This window comes from Phyllobates terribilis, unplaced genomic scaffold (assembly GCF_046119375.1).
Source record: "Phyllobates terribilis strain yellow unplaced genomic scaffold, ASM4611937v1 Scaffold_584__1_contigs__length_1024158, whole genome shotgun sequence".
In the NCBI taxonomy this organism is placed as follows: domain Eukaryota; kingdom Metazoa; phylum Chordata; class Amphibia; order Anura; family Dendrobatidae; genus Phyllobates; species Phyllobates terribilis.
This window is the reverse complement of record NW_027363344.1, coordinates 971,496-985,262: the sequence shown is the minus strand read 5'-3', so window position 1 is coordinate 985,262 and position 13,767 is coordinate 971,496. Positions and strand designations below refer to the sequence as shown.

Here is a 13,767-nt window from a genome sequence, read left to right as displayed (position 1 = left end):
TTAAACTGTTGCTTATGGCGGTCTCTGTGAGCTTCTCAGCGACATTCAGCCAGCCAGGTATCCTGCCTGCAGTAGATGGAATGTGGCAATGGAACGCTGGCTGCGCGTGTCATAATAGGCTCTGAGCCTTTATATACCTGTGCACAGCAGCAGCCACCTTCAGTCTGCTGCTGGACAGCCAGCAGCAGCAGCAGCAGGAGAGGTATGTAATCAGCAGCCCTCCTGCTAAGGGTAGACAGCTGCTCGTTCCACCCCACCCCCCGCCTTAATTGGTTCTCCTCCCTTCCAACGGTGTTGAGGCGGGTGGGAACAGCAGGGGGTGAAGGTGCTGTGTTTAAAGAGGTGGAGTTATGCAGATCTAAAACGCGTGGATTGCAGCAGCAGCAAGCCGAAAAGTGCAGGCATGTAAGGGATTTAGAGGTTGACAACATGTCTTCTTAACGGGAGTCCAGGAGCTCATCTCCACAAATGGACTTTTCAGGATCCTTGGGTGGCTCCGTAGTTTGAAACCAATTCTGGTTATCGCTTCTCGGCCTTTTGGCTAAGATCAAGTGTAGTATCTGTTCTTATCAGTTTAATATCTGATACGTCCCCTATCTGGGGACCATATATTAAATGGATTTTTAGAACAGGGAGATGGAAAAAGAGCTTGCTCTGTCCACTCCACGCATTGACCTGGTATTGCAGTATCTCCAGGACCGGTGCACCCCTTCTTTAATGCAGTTTCTAAAATCAGAAAGAATTGAATTCAATGTTTTTTGTTCATTTTGCTTGTTTGTCGGATTTTGGGATGGACTCTTTGGCTTTGCTTTTCTTCTCCTCATTGGATTTTTCATGTTCAAAGTTGCAGAAGCCAGATTACAAGCTCATTTTGGTTCAACTTCAGCAACTGTGCATTGCATTGCCATGTAATGTAATGCAATGCTATCTTTCTAGCTCTCCCTTTTTACTTCCTTTTGGATAAACAGACATATTAGGCAAGCATTTTGGAGCTTTCACCTAAATAACTACAGGTGGTGAGATAAGCTGCACAATATAATTGACCTTTCAGTATATTGTTGCACACACACCATCTATTTAGCAAATGCCCTTGTTATCAACAGCAGCCTTTTAAACTCACCTGAGCTAACAGGTATGTGCGCTGGTTACTCTGCTGCGCTTAAAATTTCTTTTTTGGTTTGCTACAATGCCTTTTCTGAAACGTTGTCTCCCTCTGCTGGAACACTGACTTCTTTCATTTAATGCCTGCAGACTATAAAAGAGAACCCAACCCAAAAAGTTTGGTTGATTAGTCTGTGGCATTCTGTTAAATTGTTGCTTATGGCGGTCTCTGTGAGCTTCTCAGCGACATTCAGCCAGCCAGGTATCCTGCCTGCAGTAGATGGAATGTGGCAATGGAACGCTGGCTGCGCGTGTCATAATAGGCTCTGAGCCTTTATATACCTGTGCACAGCAGCAGCCACCTTCAGTCTGCTGCTGGACAGCCAGCAGCAGCAGCAGCAGGAGAGGTATGTAATCAGCAGCCCTCCTGCTAAGGGTAGACAGCTGCTCGTTCCACCCCACCCCCCGCCTTAATTGGTTCTCCTCCCTTCCAACGGTGTTGAGGCGGGTGGGAACAGCAGGGGGTGAAGGTGCTGTGTTTAAAGAGGTGGAGTTATGCAGATCTAAAACGCGTGGATTGCAGCAGCAGCAAGCCGAAAAGTGCAGGCATGTAAGGGATCTAGAGGTTGACAACATGTCTTCTTAACGGGAGTCCAGGAGCTCATCTCCACAAATGGACTTTTCAGGATCCTTGGGTGGCTCCGTAGTTTGAAACCAATTCTGGTTATCGCTTCTCGGCCTTTTGGCTAAGATCAAGTGTAGTATCTGTTCTTATCAGTTTAATATCTGATACGTCCCCTATCTGGGGACCATATATTAAATGGATTTTTAGAACAGGGAGATGGAAAAAGAGCTTGCTCTGTCCACTCCACGCATTGACCTGGTATTGCAGTATCTCCAGGACCGGTGCACCCCTTCTTTAATGCAGTTTCTAAAATCAGAAAGAATTGAATTCAATGTTTTTTGTTCATTTTGCTTGTTTGTCGGATTTTGGGATGGACTCTTTGGCTTTGCTTTTCTTCTCCTCATTGGATTTTTCATGTTCAAAGTTGCAGAAGCCAGATTACAAGCTCATTTTGGTTCAACTTCAGCAACTGTGCATTGCATTGCCATGTAATGTGATGCAATGCTATCTTTCTAGCTCTCCCTTTTTACTTCCTTTTGGATAAACAGACATATTAGGCAAGCATTTTGGAGCTTTCACCTAAATAACTACAGGTGGTGAGATAAGCTGCACAATATAATTGACCTTTCAGTATATTGTTGCACACACACCATCTATTTAGCAAATGCCCTTGTTGTCAACAGCAGCCTTTTAAACTCACCTGAGCTAACAGGTATGTGCGCTGGTTACTCTGCTGCGCTTAAAATTTCTTTTTTGGTTTGCTACAATGCCTTTTCTGAAACGTTGTCTCCCTCTGCTGGAACACTGACTTCTTTCATTTAATGCCTGCAGACTATAAAAGAGAACCCAACCCAAAAAAGTTTGATTGATTAGTCTGTGGCATTCTGTTAAACTGTTGCTTATGGCGGTCTCTGTGAGCTTCTCAGCGACATTCAGCCAGCCAGGTATCCTGCCTGCAGTAGATGGAATGTGGCAATGGAACGCTGGCTGCGCGTGTCATAATAGGCTCTGAGCCTTTATATACCTGTGCACAGCAGCAGCCACCTTCAGTCTGCTGCTGGACAGCCAGCAGCAGCAGCAGGAGAGGTATGTAATCAGCAGCCCTCCTGCTAAGGGTAGACAGCTGCTCGTTCCACCCCACCCCCCGCCTTAATTGGTTCTCCTCCCTTCCAACGGTGTTGAGGCGGGTGGGAACAGCAGGGGGTGAAGGTGCTGTGTTTAAAGAGGTGGAGTTATGCAGATCTAAAACGCGTGGATTGCAGCAGCAGCAAGCCGAAAAGTGCAGGCATGTAAGGGATCTAGAGGTTGACAACATGTCTTCTTAACGGGAGTCCAGGAGCTCATCTCCACAAATGGACTTTTCAGGATCCTTGGGTGGCTCCGTAGTTTGAAACCAATTCTGGTTATCGCTTCTCGGCCTTTTGGCTAAGATCAAGTGTAGTATCTGTTCTTATCAGTTTAATATCTGATACGTCCCCTATCTGGGGACCATATATTAAATGGATTTTTAGAACAGGGAGATGGAAAAAGAGCTTGCTCTGTCCACTCCACGCATTGACCTGGTATTGCAGTATCTCCAGGACCGGTGCACCCCTTCTTTAATGCAGTTTCTAAAATCAGAAAGAATTGAATTCAATGTTTTTTGTTCATTTTGCTTGTTTGTCGGATTTTGGGATGGACTCTTTGGCTTTGCTTTTCTTCTCCTCATTGGATTTTTCATGTTCAAAGTTGCAGAAGCCAGATTACAAGCTCATTTTGGTTCAACTTCAGCAACTGTGCATTGCATTGCCATGTAATGTAATGCAATGCTATCTTTCTAGCTCTCCCTTTTTACTTCCTTTTGGATAAACAGACATATTAGGCAAGCATTTTGGAGCTTTCACCTAAATAACTACAGGTGGTGAGATAAGCTGCACAATATAATTGACCTTTCAGTATATTGTTGCACACACACCATCTATTTAGCAAATGCCCTTGTTATCAACAGCAGCCTTTTAAACTCACCTGAGCTAACAGGTATGTGCGCTGGTTACTCTGCTGCGCTTAAAATTTCTTTTTTGGTTTGCTACAATGCCTTTTCTGAAACGTTGTCTCCCTCTGCTGGAACACTGACTTCTTTCATTTAATGCCTGCAGACTATAAAAGAGAACCCAACCCAAAAAGTTTGGTTGATTAGTCTGTGGCATTCTGTTAAACTGTTGCTTATGGCGGTCTCTGTGAGCTTCTCAGCGACATTCAGCCAGCCAGGTATCCTGCCTGCAGTAGATGGAATGTGGCAATGGAACGCTGGCTGCGTGTGTCATAATAGGCTCTGAGCCTTTATATACCTGTGCACAGCAGCAGCCACCTTCAGTCTGCTGCTGGACAGCCAGCAGCAGCAGCAGCAGGAGAGGTATGTAATCAGCAGCCCTCCTGCTAAGGGTAGACAGCTGCTCGTTCCACCCCACCCCCCGCCTTAATTGGTTCTCCTCCCTTCCAACGGTGTTGAGGCGGGTGGGAACAGCAGGGGGTGAAGGTGCTGTGTTTAAAGAGGTGGAGTTATGCAGATCTAAAACGCGTGGATTGCAGCAGCAGCAAGCCGAAAAGTGCAGGCATGTAAGGGATCTAGAGGTTGACAACATGTCTTCTTAACGGGAGTCCAGGAGCTCATCTCCACAAATGGACTTTTCAGGATCCTTGGGTGGCTCCGTAGTTTGAAACCAATTCTGGTTATCGCTTCTCGGCCTTTTGGCTAAGATCAAGTGTAGTATCTGTTCTTATCAGTTTAACATCTGATACGTCCCCTATCTGGGGACCATATATTAAATGGATTTTTAGAACAGGGAGATGGAAAAAGAGCTTGCTCTGTCCACTCCACGCATTGACCTGGTATTGCAGTATCTCCAGGACCGGTGCACCCCTTCTTTAATGCAGTTTCTAAAATCAGAAAGAATTGAATTCAATGTTTTTTGTTCATTTTGCTTGTTTGTCGGATTTTGGGATGGACTCTTTGGCTTTGCTTTTCTTCTCCTCATTGGATTTTTCATGTTCAAAGTTGCAGAAGCCAGATTACAAGCTCATTTTGGTTCAACTTCAGCAACTGTGCATTGCATTGCCATGTAATGTAATGCAATGCTATCTTTCTAGCTCTCCCTTTTTACTTCCTTTTGGATAAACAGACATATTAGGCAAGCATTTTGGAGCTTTCACCTAAATAACTACAGGTGGTGAGATAAGCTGCACAATATAATTGACCTTTCAGTATATTGTTGCACACACACCATCTATTTAGCAAATGCCCTTGTTATCAACAGCAGCCTTTTAAACTCACCTGAGCTAACAGGTATGTGCGCTGGTTACTCTGCTGCGCTTAAAATTTCTTTTTTGGTTTGCTACAATGCCTTTTCTGAAACGTTGTCTCCTTCTGCTGGAACACTGACTTCTTTCATTTAATGCCTGCAGACTATAAAAGAGAACCCAACCCAAAAAGTTTGGTTGATTAGTCTGTGGCATTCTGTTAAACTGTTGCTTATGGCGGTCTCTGTGAGCTTCTCAGCGACATTCAGCCAGCCAGGTATCCTGCCTGCAGTAGATGGAATGTGGCAATGGAACGCTGGCTGCGCGTGTCATAATAGGCTCTGAGCCTATATATACCTGTGCACAGCAGCAGCCACCTTCAGTCTGCTGCTGGACAGCCAGCAGCAGCAGCAGCAGGAGAGGTATGTAATCAGCAGCCCTCCTGCTAAGGGTAGACAGCTGCTCGTTCCACCCCACCCCCCGCCTTAATTGGTTCTCCTCCCTTCCAACGGTGTTGAGGCGGGTGGGAACAGCAGGGGGTGAAGGTGCTGTGTTTAAAGAGGTGGAGTTATGCAGATCTAAAACGCGTGGATTGCAGCAGCAGCAAGCCGAAAAGTGCAGGCATGTAAGGGATCTAGAGGTTGACAACATGTCTTCTTAACGGGAGTCCAGGAGCTCATCTCCACAAATGGACTTTTCAGGATCCTTGGGTGGCTCCGTAGTTTGAAACCAATTCTGGTTATCGCTTCTCGGCCTTTTGGCTAAGATCAAGTGTAGTATCTTTCGAAAAGGCGGTTTTGGATGTTGGCCGCCCTAGTAGATTGATACATTATGCACACTGGGGTTTAGGCGCTTGTTAGTACGCCAGGTGGCAAATATAGTCATCTGGTGGAAAGCATGGCCCCCCAGGATCGACGCCATTGGGCCGGGGAAGATCGAAAGCCCGAAGTGTGAAGTGCCCCAGGAGTGGTGACCCTGGGGTGCCTTAACTCACTGGGATTGGGAACCCCACTTGAGTTTATGGCACATTTGCACTAGCACTTCAATATTTCTTTCTTCACACACACCCTTATTCCGGGCCTTCTGGCCTTAGGATGGGGAATTTTTCAATTCCCGGTCGAAGGTCCGGGCAGTATTATACTGTGAAACCTTCACTATTTATTTAATTTTTTTTTGTCACTGTGTGTCCACTTTTTCACGTGTGTCCACGTCCTTACTAGGATTTTGTCGGGATGCGGTTCCCTTACGGGTTCCTCTCTTGGCAGGTCTAGGGGGGGAGTGTGTGGCCATCAGGTTCCGCTCCCCCCTGAACCCCCCTGGCTCTCCTCTTTCGGGAGGAGAGCGTTGTTGGCTCCCCTCTTCCGGGAGGGGAGCACAGTCTTTGGCTCCCAGTGCCTTGCTCGGGTGAGAACTCGGGCAGGTATTGGGGGTAAGATTGGGTCGCCTCTGGCTCCGGCTGGAGGTGGCTATTTGTCCCTGTTCCTCGCTGTGGCCTTCTGGCTCGGAGGGACGGGGAATGGTTTGGGGGACCCTTCTCCTTTTGGAGAGGGTTTTAAGAAGACCAGCATCCTAGTGCACTTTTTTTGTGGCACTTGTCACTTTTTTAAGCGCACTCGGGTTTTGTACACGAATTCGGGCTTTCGATAAAAAAAAAAAAATCTGTTCTTATCAGTTTAATATCTGATACGTCCCCTATCTGGGGACCATATATTAAATGGATTTTTAGAACAGGGAGATGGAAAAAGAGCTTGCTCTGTCCACTCCACGCATTGACCTGGTATTGCAGTATCTCCAGGACCGGTGCACCCCTTCTTTAATGCAGTTTCTAAAATCAGAAAGAATTGAATTCAATGTTTTTTGTTCATTTTGCTTGTTTGTCGGATTTTGGGATGGACTCTTTGGCTTTGCTTTTCTTCTCCTGATTGGATTTTTCATGTTCAAAGTTGCAGAAGCCAGATTACAAGCTCATTTTGGTTCAACTTCAGCAACTGTGCATTGCATTGCCATGTAATGTAATGCAATGCTATCTTTCTAGCTCTCCCTTTTTACTTCCTTTTGGATAAACAGACATATTAGGCAAGCATTTTGGAGCTTTCACCTAAATAACTACAGGTGGTGAGATAAGCTGCACAATATAATTGACCTTTCAGTATATTGTTGCACACACACCATTTATTTAGCAAACGCCCTTGTTATCAACAGCAGCCTTTTAAACTCACCTGAGCTAACAGGTATGTGCGCTGGTTACTCTGCTGCGCTTAAAATTTCTTTTTTGGTTTGCTACAATGCCTTTTCTGAAACGTTGTCTCCCTCTGCTGGAACACTGACTTCTTTCATTTAATGCCTGCAGTCTATAAAAAAGAACCCAACCCAAAAAGTTTGGTTGATTAGTCTGTGGCATTCTGTTAAACTGTTGCTTATGGCGGTCTCTGTGAGCTTCTCAGCGACATTCAGCCAGCCAGGTATCCTGCCTGCAGTAGATGGAATGTGGCAATGGAAAGCTGGCTGCGCGTGTCATAATAGGCTCTGAGCCTTTATATACCTGTGCACAGCAGCAGCCACCTTCAGTCTGCTGCTGGACAGCCAGCAGCAGCAGCAGCAGCAGTAGAGGTATGTAATCAGCAGCCCTCCTGCTAAGGGTAGACAGCTGCTCGTTCCACCCCACCCCCCGCCTTAATTGGTTCTCCTCCCTTCCAACGGTGTTGAGGCGGGTGGGAACAGCAGGGGGTGAAGGTGCTGTGTTTAAAGAGGTGGAGTTATGCAGATCTAAAACGCGTGGATTGCAGCAGCAGCAAGCCGAAAAGTGCAGGCATGTAAGGGATCTAGAGGTTGACAACATGTCTTCTTAACGGGAGTCCAGGAGCTCATCTCCACAAATGGACTTTTCAGGATCCTTGGGTGGCTCCGTAGTTTGAAACCAATTCTGGTTATCGCTTCTCGGCCTTTTGGCTAAGATCAAGTGTAGTATCTTTCGAAAAGGCGGTTTTGGATGTTGGCCGCCCTAGTAGATTGATACATTATGCACACTGGGGTTTAGGCGCTTGTTCGTACGCCAGGTGGCTAATATAGTCATCTGGTGGAAAGCATGGCCCCCCAGGATCGACGCCATTGGGCCGGGGAAGATCGAAAGCCCGAAGTGTGAAGTGCCCCAGGAGTGGTGACCCTGGGGTGCCTTAACTCACTGGGATTGGGAACCCCACTTGAGTTTATGGCACATTTGCACAAGCACTTCAAATTTTCTTTCTTCGCACACACCCTTATTCCGGGCCTTCTGGCCTTAGGATGGGGAATTTTTCAATTCCCGGTCGAAGGTCCGGGCAGTATTATACTGTGAAACCTTCACTATTTATTTAATTTCTTTATCACTGTATGTCCACTTATTCACGTGTGTCACGTCCTACTAGGATTTTGTCGGGATGCGGTTCCCTTACGGGTTCCTCTCTTGGCAGGTCTAGGGGGGGAGTGTGTGGCCATCAGGTTCCGCTCCCCCCTGAACCCCCCTGGCTCTCCTCTTTCGGGAGGAGAGCGTTGTTGGCTCCCCTCTTCCGGGAGGGGAGCACAGTCTTTGGCTCCCAGTGCCTTGCTCGGGTGAGAACTCGGGCAGGTGCTGGGGGTAAGATTGGGTCGCCTCTGGCTTCGGCTGGAGGTGGCTTTTTGTCCCTGTTCCTCGCTGTGGCCTTTTGGCTCGGAGGGACGGGGAATGGTTTGGGGGACCCTTCTCCTTTTGGAGAGGGTTTCAAGAAGACCAGCATCCTAGTGCACTTTTTTTGTGGCACTTGTCACTTTTTTAAGCGCATTCGGGTTTTGTACACGAATTCGGGCTTTCAAAAAAAAAAAAAATCTGTTCTTATCAGTTTAATATCTGATACGTCCCCTATCTGGGGACCATATATTAAATGGATTTTTAGAACAGGGAGATGGAAAAAGAGCTTGCTCTGTCCACTCCACGCATTGACCTGGTATTGCAGTATCTCCAGGACCGGTGCACCCCTTCTTTAATGCAGTTTCTAAAATCAGAAAGAATTGAATTCAATGTTTTTTGTTCATTTTGCTTGTTTGTCGGATTTTGGGATGGACTCTTTGGCTTTGCTTTTCTTCTCCTCATTGGATTTTTCATGTTCAAAGTTGCAGAAGCCAGATTACAAGCTCATTTTGGTTCAACTTCAGCAACTGTGCATTGCATTGCCATGTAATGTAATGCAATGCTATCTTTCTAGCTCTCCCTTTTTACTTCCTTTTGGATAAACAGACATATTAGGCAAGCATTTTGGAGCTTTCACCTAAATAACTACAGGTGGTGAGATAAGCTGCACAATATAATTGACCTTTCAGTATATTGTTGCACACACACCATCTATTTAGCAAATGTCCTTGTCATCAACAGCAGCCTTTTAAACTCACCTGAGCTAACAGGTATGTGCGCTGGTTACTCTGCTGCGCTTAAAATTTCTTTTTTGGTTTGCTACAATGCCTTTTCTGAAACGTTGTCTCCCTCTGCTGGAACACTGACTTCTTTCATTTAATGCCTGCAGACTATAAAAGAGAACCCAACCCAAAAAGTTTGGTTGATTAGTCTGTGGCATTCTGTTAAACTGTTGCTTATGGCGGTCTCTGTGAGCTTCTCAGCGACATTCAGCCAGCCAGGTATCCTGCCTGCAGTAGATGGAATGTGGCAATGGAACGCTGGCTGCGCGTGTCATAATAGGCTCTGAGCCTTTATATACCTGTGCACAGCAGCAGCCACCTTCAGTCTGCTGCTGGACAGCCAGCAGCAGCAGCAGCAGGAGAGGTATGTAATCAGCAGCCCTCCTGCTAAGGGTAGACAGCTGCTCGTTCCACCCCACCCCCCGCCTTAATTGGTTCTCCTCCCTTCCAACGGTGTTGAGGCGGGTGGGAACAGCAGGGGGTGAAGGTGCTGTGTTTAAAGAGGTGGAGTTATGCAGATCTAAAACGCGTGGATTGCAGCAGCAGCAAGCCGAAAAGTGCAGGCATGTAAGGGATCTAGAGGTTGACAACATGTCTTCTTAACGGGAGTCCAGGAGCTCATCTCCACAAATGGACTTTTCAGGATCCTTGGGTGGCTCCGTAGTTTGAAACCAATTCTGGTTATCGCTTCTCGGCCTTTTGGCTAAGATCAAGTGTAGTATCTGTTCTTATCAGTTTAATATCTGATACGTCCCCTATCTGGGGACCATATATTAAATGGATTTTTAGAACAGGGAGATGGAAAAAGAGCTTGCTCTGTCCACTCCACGCATTGACCTGGTATTGCAGTATCTCCAGGACCGGTGCACCCCTTCTTTAATGCAGTTTCTAAAATCAGAAAGAATTGAATTCAATGTTTTTTGTTCATTTTGCTTGTTTGTCGGATTTTGGGATGGACTCTTTGGCTTTGCTTTTCTTCTCCTCATTGGATTTTTCATGTTCAAAGTTGCAGAAGCCAGATTACAAGCTCATTTTGGTTCAACTTCAGCAACTGTGCATTGCATTGCCATGTAATGTAATGCAATGCTATCTTTCTAGCTCTCCCTTTTTACTTCCTTTTGGATAAACAGACATATTAGGCAAGCATTTTGGAGCTTTCACCTAAATAACTACAGGTGGTGAGATAAGCTGCACAATATAATTGACCTTTCAGTATATTGTTGCACACACACCATCTATTTAGCAAATGCCCTTGTTATCAACAGCAGCCTTTTAAACTCACCTGAGCTAACAGGTATGTGCGCTGGTTACTCTGCTGCGCTTAAAATTTCTTTTTTGGTTTGCTACAATGCCTTTTCTGAAACGTTGTCTCCCTCTGCTGGAACACTGACTTCTTTCATTTAATGCCTGCAGACTATAAAAGAGAACCCAACCCAAAAAGTTTGGTTGATTAGTCTGTGGCATTCTGTTAAACTGTTGCTTATGGCGGTCTCTGTGAGCTTCTCAGCGACATTCAGCCAGCCAGGTATCCTGCCTGCAGTAGATGGAATGTGGCAATGGAACGCTGGCTGCGCGTGTCATAATAGGCTCTGAGCCTTTATATACCTGTGCACAGCAGCAGCCACCTTCAGTCTGCTGCTGGACAGCCAGCAGCAGCAGCAGCAGGAGAGGTATGTAATCAGCAGCCCTCCTGCTAAGGGTAGACAGCTGCTCGTTCCACCCCACCCCCCGCCTTAATTGGTTCTCCTCCCTTCCAACGGTGTTGAGGCGGGTGGGAACAGCAGGGGGTGAAGGTGCTGTGTTTAAAGAGGTGGAGTTATGCAGATCTAAAACGCGTGGATTGCAGCAGCAGCAAGCCGAAAAGTGCAGGCATGTAAGGGATCTAGAGGTTGACAACATGTCTTCTTAACGGGAGTCCAGGAGCTCATCTCCACAAATGGACTTTTCAGGATCCTTGGGTGGCTCCGTAGTTTGAAACCAATTCTGGTTATCGCTTCTCGGCCTTTTGGCTAAGATCAAGTGTAGTATCTGTTCTTATCAGTTTAATATCTGATACGTCCCCTATCTGGGGACCATATATTAAATGGATTTTTAGAACAGGGAGATGGAAAAAGAGCTTGCTCTGTCCACTCCACGCATTGACCTGGTATTGCAGTATCTCCAGGACCGGTGCACCCCTTCTTTAATGCAGTTTCTAAAATCAGAAAGAATTGAATTCAATGTTTTTTGTTCATTTTGCTTGTTTGTCGGATTTTGGGATGGACTCTTTGGCTTTGCTTTTCTTCTCCTCATTGGATTTTTCATGTTCAAAGTTGCAGAAGCCAGATTACAAGCTCATTTTGGTTCAACTTCAGCAACTGTGCATTGCATTGCCATGTAATGTAATGCAATGCTATCTTTCTAGCTCTCCCTTTTTACTTCCTTTTGGATAAACAGACATATTAGGCAAGCATTTTGGAGCTTTCACCTAAATAACTACAGGTGGTGAGATAAGCTGCACAATATAATTGACCTTTCAGTATATTGTTGCACACACACCATCTATTTAGCAAATGCCCTTGTTATCAACAGCAGCCTTTTAAACTCACCTGAGCTAACAGGTATGTGCGCTGGTTACTCTGCTGCGCTTAAAATTTCTTTTTTGGTTTGCTACAATGCCTTTTCTGAAACGTTGTCTCCCTCTGCTGGAACACTGACTTCTTTCATTTAATGCCTGCAGACTATAAAAGAGAACCCAACCCAAAAAGTTTGGTTGATTAGTCTGTGGCATTCTGTTAAACTGTTGCTTATGGCGGTCTCTGTGAGCTTCTCAGCGACATTCAGCCAGCCAGGTATCCTGCCTGCAGTAGATGGAATGTGGCAATGGAACGCTGGCTGCGCGTGTCATAATAGGCTCTGAGCCTTTATATACCTGTGCACAGCAGCAGCCACCTTCAGTCTGCTGCTGGACAGCCAGCAGCAGCAGCAGCAGGAGAGGTATGTAATCAGCAGCCCTCCTGCTAAGGGTAGACAGCTGCTCGTTCCACCCCACCCCCCGCCTTAATTGGTTCTCCTCCCTTCCAACGGTGTTGAGGCGGGTGGGAACAGCAGGGGGTGAAGGTGCTGTGTTTAAAGAGGTGGAGTTATGCAGATCTAAAACGCGTGGATTGCAGCAGCAGCAAGCCGAAAAGTGCAGGCATGTAAGGGATCTAGAGGTTGACAACATGTCTTCTTAACGGGAGTCCAGGAGCTCATCTCCACAAATGGACTTTTCAGGATCCTTGGGTGGCTCCGTAGTTTGAAACCAATTCTGGTTATCGCTTCTCGGCCTTTTGGCTAAGATCAAGTGTAGTATCTGTTCTTATCAGTTTAATATCTGATACGTCCCCTATCTGGGGACAATATATTAAATGGATTTTTAGAACAGGGAGATGGAAAAAGAGCTTGCTCTGTCCACTCCACGCATTGACCTGGTATTGCAGTATCTCCAGGACCGGTGCACCCCTTCTTTAATGCAGTTTCTAAAATCAGAAAGAATTGAATTCAATGTTTTTTGTTCATTTTGCTTGTTTGTCGGATTTTGGGATGGACTCTTTGGCTTTGCTTTTCTTCTCCTCATTGGATTTTTCATGTTCAAAGTTGCAGAAGCCAGATTACAAGCTCATTTTGGTTCAACTTCAGCAACTGTGCATTGCATTGCCATGTAATGTAATGCAATGCTATCTTTCTAGCTCTCCCTTTTTACTTCCTTTTGGATAAACAGACATATTAGGCAAGCATTTTGGAGCTTTCACCTAAATAACTACAGGTGGTGAGATAAGCTGCACAATATAATTGACCTTTCAGTATATTGTTGCACACACACCATCTATTTAGCAAATGCCCTTGTTATCAACAGCAGCCTTTTAAACTCACCTGAGCTAACAGGTATGTGCGCTGGTTACTCTGCTGCGCTTAAAATTTCTTTTTTGGTTTGCTACAATGCCTTTTCTGAAACGTTGTCTCCCTCTGCTGGAACACTGACTTCTTTCATTTAATGCCTGCAGACTATAAAAGAGAACCCAACCCAAAAAGTTTGGTTGATTAGTCTGTGGCATTCTGTTAAACTGTTGCTTATGGCGGTCTCTGTGAGCTTCTCAGCGACATTCAGCCAGCCAGGTATCCTGCCTGCAGTAGATGGAATGTGGCAATGGAACGCTGGCTGCGCGTGTCATAATAGGCTCTGAGCCTTTATATACCTGTGCACAGCAGCAGCCACCTTCAGTCTGCTGCTGGACAGCCAGCAGCAGCAGCAGCAGGAGAGGTATGTAATCAGCAGCCCTCCTGCTAAGGGTAGACAGCTGCTCGTTCCACCCCACCCC

The 13,767-nt window shown here is 46.0% G+C and overlaps 8 non-coding genes and 3 pseudogenes across 8 annotated transcripts; all 11 read left to right on the top strand.

Moving 5' to 3' along the window:
- The first annotated feature begins 521 nt into the window (after window positions 1-521).
- LOC141233376 (U2 spliceosomal RNA) lies at window positions 522-712 on the top strand. Its single transcript, XR_012299482.1, has one exon. It is a non-coding gene; the product is annotated as a U2 spliceosomal RNA (small nuclear RNA).
- A 1,115-nt stretch (window positions 713-1,827) lies between these two features.
- On the top strand, window positions 1,828-2,018 carry LOC141233374 (U2 spliceosomal RNA). The gene has a single exon (XR_012299481.1). It is a non-coding gene; the product is annotated as a U2 spliceosomal RNA (small nuclear RNA).
- Window positions 2,019-3,131: 1,113 nt separating this feature from the next.
- On the top strand, window positions 3,132-3,322 carry LOC141233373 (U2 spliceosomal RNA). The gene has a single exon (XR_012299480.1). It is a non-coding gene; the product is annotated as a U2 spliceosomal RNA (small nuclear RNA).
- A 1,115-nt stretch (window positions 3,323-4,437) lies between these two features.
- Window positions 4,438-4,628, top strand: LOC141233380 (U2 spliceosomal RNA). The gene has a single exon (XR_012299486.1). It is a non-coding gene; the product is annotated as a U2 spliceosomal RNA (small nuclear RNA).
- A 1,115-nt stretch (window positions 4,629-5,743) lies between these two features.
- LOC141233396 (U2 spliceosomal RNA) lies at window positions 5,744-5,835 on the top strand (annotated as a pseudogene).
- A 793-nt stretch (window positions 5,836-6,628) lies between these two features.
- On the top strand, window positions 6,629-6,813 carry LOC141233385 (U2 spliceosomal RNA). The gene has a single exon (XR_012299491.1). It is a non-coding gene; the product is annotated as a U2 spliceosomal RNA (small nuclear RNA).
- Window positions 6,814-7,931: 1,118 nt separating this feature from the next.
- On the top strand, window positions 7,932-8,023 carry LOC141233397 (U2 spliceosomal RNA; annotated as a pseudogene).
- A 760-nt stretch (window positions 8,024-8,783) lies between these two features.
- Window positions 8,784-8,995, top strand: LOC141233392 (U2 spliceosomal RNA; annotated as a pseudogene).
- Window positions 8,996-10,110: 1,115 nt separating this feature from the next.
- On the top strand, window positions 10,111-10,301 carry LOC141233372 (U2 spliceosomal RNA). The gene has a single exon (XR_012299479.1). It is a non-coding gene; the product is annotated as a U2 spliceosomal RNA (small nuclear RNA).
- Window positions 10,302-11,416: 1,115 nt separating this feature from the next.
- LOC141233371 (U2 spliceosomal RNA) lies at window positions 11,417-11,607 on the top strand. Its single transcript, XR_012299478.1, has one exon. It is a non-coding gene; the product is annotated as a U2 spliceosomal RNA (small nuclear RNA).
- Window positions 11,608-12,722: 1,115 nt separating this feature from the next.
- On the top strand, window positions 12,723-12,913 carry LOC141233370 (U2 spliceosomal RNA). The gene has a single exon (XR_012299477.1). It is a non-coding gene; the product is annotated as a U2 spliceosomal RNA (small nuclear RNA).
- Window positions 12,914-13,767: the final 854 nt, after the last annotated feature.